The sequence below is a fragment of the Leucoraja erinacea genome, unplaced genomic scaffold (genome assembly GCF_028641065.1).
Source record: "Leucoraja erinacea ecotype New England unplaced genomic scaffold, Leri_hhj_1 Leri_692S, whole genome shotgun sequence".
Taxonomy (NCBI): Eukaryota; Metazoa; Chordata; class Chondrichthyes; order Rajiformes; family Rajidae; genus Leucoraja; species Leucoraja erinaceus.
This window is the reverse complement of record NW_026576611.1, coordinates 1,294-7,502: the sequence shown is the minus strand read 5'-3', so window position 1 is coordinate 7,502 and position 6,209 is coordinate 1,294.

Genomic DNA, 6,209 nt, shown 5'->3' with positions numbered 1-6,209 from the left:
TCATCCATTCCCTCACTCTAGAGATGATGCCTGTCCTGCTGAATTATTCCAGAACTTTGGCTCTATCTGAGATCAGTTTAACTTGGCACCATGTTCAGCACAAACAATGTGGTCCTGTTCCTATGCTGTACTGTTTTGTGGAGCCAGATTAATACACCACAATCACAAACATTGGACGAGGGAAGAGGATTTCTTGGAATGTATGCGGGATGGTTTTCTAAACCAACATGTAGGGGAACCAACGAGAGAGCAGGGTTATTCTAGACTGGGTATTGAGTAATGAGGGAGGGTTAGTTAGCAGCCTTGTTGTGCGTGGCCCCTTGGGCAAGAGTGACCATAATATGGTTGAGTTCTTCATTAGGATGGAGAGTGACATTGTTAATTCAGAAACAATGGTTCTGAACTTAAAGAAAGGTAACTTTGAGGGTATGAGACGTGAATTGGCCAAGATTGACTGGCAATTAATTCTAAAAGGGTTTGACGGTGGATATGCAATGGAAGACATTTAAAGACTGCATGGATAAACTACAAAAATTGTTCATCCCAGTTTGGCAAAAGAATAAATCAGGGAAGTCAGTACATCCATGGATAACAAGGGAAATCAGGGATAGTATCAAAGCGAAGGATGATGCGTACAAATTAGCCAGAAAAAGCAGCATACCGGAGGACTGGGAGAAATTCAAAGACCAGCAGAGGAGGACAAAGGGCTTAATTAGAAAGGAAAAATAGATTATGAAAAAAAACTGGCAGGGAACATAAAAACTGACTGCAAAAGTTTTATAGATATGTGAAAAGAAAGAGATTAGTTAAAACAAATGTAGGTCCCTTGCAGTCAGAAACAGGTGAGTTGATCATGGGGAACAGGATATGGCGGACCAATTGAATAACTACTTTGGTTCCGTCTTCACTAAGGAAGACATAAATAATTTGCCGGAAATAGCAGGGGACCGCGGGTCCAAAGGAGTTTGGAGGAATTGAGTGAAATCCAGGTTAGTCAGGAAGTGGTGTTGGGTAAATTGAATGGATTAAAGGCCGATAAATCTCCAGGGCCAGATAGGCTGCATCCCAGAGTACTTAAGAAAGTAGCTCCAGAAATAGTGGATGCATTAGTAATAATCTTTCAAAACTCTTTAGATTTTGGAGTAGTTCCTGAAGATTGGCGGGTAGCAAACGTAACCCCACTTTTTAAGAAGGGAGGGGGAGAGAAAATGGGGAATTACAGACCAGTTAGTCTAACATCAGTAGTGGGGAAACTGCTAGAGTCAGTTATTAAAGATGGGATAGCAGCACATTTGGAAAGTGGTGAAATCATTGGACAAAGTCAGCATGGATTTACGAAAGGTAAATCATGTCTGACGAATCTTATAGAATTTTTCGAGGATGTAACTAGTAGCGTGGATAGGGGAGAACCAGTGGATGTGGGGTATCTGGACTTCCAGAAGGCTTTTGACAAGGTCCCACATAAGAGATTAGTATACAAACTTAAAGCACAAGGCATTGGGGGTTCAGGATTGATGGGGGAAGGGAACTGGGTGGCAAACAGGGAGCAAAGAGTAGGAGTAAACGGGTCCTTTTCACAATGGCAGGCAGTGACTAGTGGGGTACCCCAAGGCTCAGTACTGGGACCCCAGCTATTTACAATATATATTAATGATCTGGATGAGGGAATTGAAGGCAATATCTCCAAGTTTGCGGATGACACTAAGCTGGGGGGCAGTGTTAGCTGTGAGGAGGATGCTAGGAGACTGCAAGGTGACTCGGATAGGCTGGGTGAGTGGGCAAATGTTTGGCAGATGCAGTATAATGTGGATAAATGTGAGGTTATCCATTTTGGTGGCAAAAACGGGAAAGCAGACTATTATCTAACTGGTGGCCGATTGGGAAAGGGGGAGATGCAGCGAGACCTGGGTGTCATGGTACACCAGTCATTGAAGGTAGGCATGCAGGTGCAGCAGGCAGTAAAGAAAGCAAATGGTATGTTAGCTTTCATTGCAAAAGGATTTGAGTATAAGAGCAGGGAGGTTCTACTGCAGTTGTACAGTGTCTTGGTGAGACCACACCTGGAGTATTGCGTACAGTTTTGGTCTCCAAATCTGAGGAAGGACATTATTGCCATAGAGGGAGTGCAGAGACGGTTCACCCAGACTGATTCCTGGGATGTCAGGACTGTCTTATGAAGAAAGACTGGATAGACTTGGTTTCTACTCTCTAGAATTTAGAAGATTGAGAGGGGATCTTATAGAAACTTACAAAATTCTTAAGGGGTTGGACAGGCTAGATGCAGGAAGATTGTTCCCGATGTTGGGGAAGGTCCAGGACAAGGGGTCACAGCTTAAGGATGAGGGGGGAAATCCTTTAAAAAACCGAGATGAGAAGAACTGTTTTTTTTCACACAGAGAGTGGTGAATCTCTGGAACTCTCTGCCACAGACGGTAGTTGAGGCCAGTTCATTGGCTATATTTAAGAGGGAGTTAGATGTGGCCCTTGTGGCTAAGCGGACCAGGGGGTATGGAGAGAAGGCAGGTACGGGATACTGAGTTGGATGATCAGCCATGATCATATTGAATGGCGGTGCAGGCTCGAAGGGCCGAATGGCCTACTCCTGCACCTAATTTCTATGTTTCTATGTTTTCTATGTCTGACGAATCTTATAGAATTTTTCGAGGATGTAACTAGTAGAGTGGATAGGGGGGAGAACCAGTGGATGTGTTGTATCTGCACTTTCAGAAGGCTTTCAACAAGGTCCCACATAAGAGATTAGTATACAAACTTAAAGCACACGGCATTGGCGGTTCAGTATTGATGTGGATAGAGAACTGGCTGGCAAACAGGAAGCAAAGAGTAGGAGTAAACGGGTCCTTTTCACAATGGCAGGCAGTGACTAGTGGGGTACCGCAAGACTCAGTGCTGGGACCCCAGCTATTTACATATATATTAATGATTTGGACGAGGGAATTGAATGCAACATCTCCAAGTTTGCGGATGACACGAAGCTGGGGGGGCAGTGTTAGCTGTGAGGGGGATGCTAGGAGGCTGCACGGTGACTTGGATAGGCTGAGCAAATGTATGGCAGATGCAGTATAATGTGGATAAATGTGAGGTTATCCACTTTGGTGGCAAAAATAGGAAAGCAGACTATTATCTAAATGGTGGCCGATTGGGAAAGGGGGAGATGCAGCGAGACCTGGGTGTCATGGTATACCAGTCATTTGAAAGTAGGCATGCAGGTGCAGCAGGCAGTGAAGAAAGTGAATGGTATGTTAGCATTCATAGCAAAAGGATTTGAGTATAGGAGCAGGGAGGTTCTACTGCAGTTGTACAGGGTCGTGGTGAGACCACACCTGGAGTATTGTGTACAGTTTTTGGTCTCCTAATCTGACGAAAGACATTCTTGCCATAGAGGGAGTACAGAGAAGGTTCACCAGACTGATTCCTGGGATGTCAGGACTTCCATATGAAAAAAGACTGGATAGACTTGGCTTGTACTCGCTAGAATTTAGGAGATTGAGTCGGGGATCTTATAAAAACTTACAAAATTCTTAAGGGGTTGGACAGGCTAGATGCAGGAAGATTTTTCCCAATGTTGGGGAAGTCCAGGACAAGGGGTCACAGCTTAAGGATAAGGGAGAAATCCTTTAAAACCGAGATGAGAAAAACAAAATTCACACAGTGAGTGGTGAATCTCTGGAACTCTCTGCCACAGAGGGTATTTGAGGCCAGTTCATTGGCTATATTTAAGAGGGAGTTAGATGTGGCCCTTGTGGCTAAGGGGATCAGGGGGTATGGAGAGAAGGCAGGTACGGGATACTGAGTTGGATGATCAGCTATGATCATATTGAATGGCGGTGCAGGCTCGAAGGGCCGAATGGCCTACTCCTGCACCTATTTTCTATGTTATCTATCTATCTATGTACCAGGGATCAAACCCCACGACCTACAAAGTCCAGTTCTATACATGCTAAGAAATCAGCTAAGCTGGTGCATTACATTTCATGAAAAAGGAGTGCTTTCTCATACTGGGAAACTATAATTGGATTAGTAAACTTACCACCGGAGAGGTCTCTGAAAAAGATGATAAATCCAGGGAACGCAAGTCTTCTTCCAAGTTGTTTCAGGTAAAGAAGCCTGCTCATAAAATCTACATGCGTCTTCTCCTCCTTGCAATCGTTAGAGTTTACTACGTCATCCTGGTTTGAAGGGCAACCATAAATTAAGAAAAGGTATACAAAAGTGCTGGTGAAACTCAGCAGGTACAGCAGCATCTATGGAGCGAAGGAAATAGGCACAGTTTCGGGCTGAAACCTTTCTTCAGCCCCCGCTGAGTTTCAGCTGCAGACCCCGCTGAGGTTTCTCCAGCACTTTTGTCTACCTTCGATTTTCCAGCATCTGCAGTTCCTTCTTAAACATAAATTGAGAAATATTACCATGTTCCCAGCTACGTAAACCACTTGAACAAAAGAACAACTCTTAAACAAAAATTCCAACAAACTCCACTAGTGGAATTGTAGTGCCAGAAAAATATGGAGATTTAGTTCTCTATCTGGTTTTTGTTCATTACAGTATTCATTTTGATCATTGGCGCACTGGTAGAGTTGCCTTACAATGTTGTGACCCTTGTAACGATCCTGACAGTGGGAGCTGTCTGCATGGAGTTTGTTCGTTCTCCCTGTGACTGACTGTGTGGGTTTTCTCTGGGTGCTCCGGTTCCTCCCACACTCCAAAGATATGCAGGTTTGTAGGTTACTTGACTTCTGTAAATTGCCCATAGTGTGTAGAGTGTGAAACTGGGATAACATAAAAACTGATCACTGGTCGGCCAGTGATTCAGTGGGCCAAAGGGCATGTTTTTTTTTCACGCTGTATCTCTAAACTAAACTAAGTTGGAATAGATAATGCTCATAACAATAGCTAACAAAAAGATGTTGTCCCAGTTGCACGTCATTTGGCCACATAGTAAACCCGGAAAGTATTGCTTAACTAAATTGTAGGGCCAGGGCGTAGATGGTCAACTCATTTCATAGGCTGGGGATAGGCGGGTTGGGCAGTGAGGGATAAGATATGACATAATCCAAATGGCTTTGTAAATCAGACACCCCAGGTCTGTGAGGCTTTGAATGTGTGCACCAACCCAGGGACATGAAGCTATGGATTTGGACTAGGGCCAGAAATGGTACAGGGGACAGATAGATCGTTGGGGGGACAATTTCAGTCTGAGATTGAAGGCATGACACCTCACATATACAAAGGAGTCCAGAGTCTGTTTCAGACATGACAGCTGGACTCATTCTTATGTGGTCTGGGGACTGCACACTGAAATGTGTTCACATTTCCACCCTCCATGCCATTATTGGTCCAAATAATAGCAAATAAAATGGAGCCATACACAGACCAATTTTTAGGTCAATGTCTTCAAAAACGGGGGAGGAGGGGAGGGGGTTAAGAAACAAAGAAAGCAAATAGATCATTGTTCCTGATTTCATTGTGAATAATTGACAGGAATGTTTGCAATGAGGGTATGGATTCTGCTTTATTTCAGTCTGCATGTCAACGTGTTTGTGAAAACAATCCTTTGATATAATAAAGATGGCAGATGGAGTTTAATGTTGATAAGTGTGAGGTGCTACATCTTGGCAGGACAAATCAAAATAGGACGTACATGGTAAATGTTAGTGAATTGAGGAATGCAGGTGAACAGAGGGATCTGGGAATAACTGTGCACAGTTCCCTGAAGGTGGAATCTCATGTAGACGGGGTGGTAAAGAAAGCTTTGGTGTGCTAGCCTTTTAAAATCAGAGCATTGAGCATAGAAGTTGGGATGTAATGTTAAATTGTACAAGGCATTGGTGAGGCCAATTCTGGAGTATGGTGTACAATTTTGGTCGCCTATATTATAGGAAGGATGTCAACAAAATAGAAAGAGTACAGAGGAGATTTACTAGAATGTTGCCTGGGTTTCAGCAACTAAGTTACAGAGAAAGGTTGAACAAGTTAGGTCTTTATTCTTTGGAGCGCAGAAGGTTAAGGGTGGACTTGATAGAGGTTTTTAAAATGATGAGAGGGATAGACAGAGTTGACGTGGAAAAGCTTTTCCCACTGAGAGTAGGGAAGATTCAAACAAGGGGACATGACTTGAGAATTAAGGGACAGAAGTTTAGGGGTAACATGAGGGGGAACTTCTTTACTCAGAGAGTGGTGGCCGTGTGGAATGA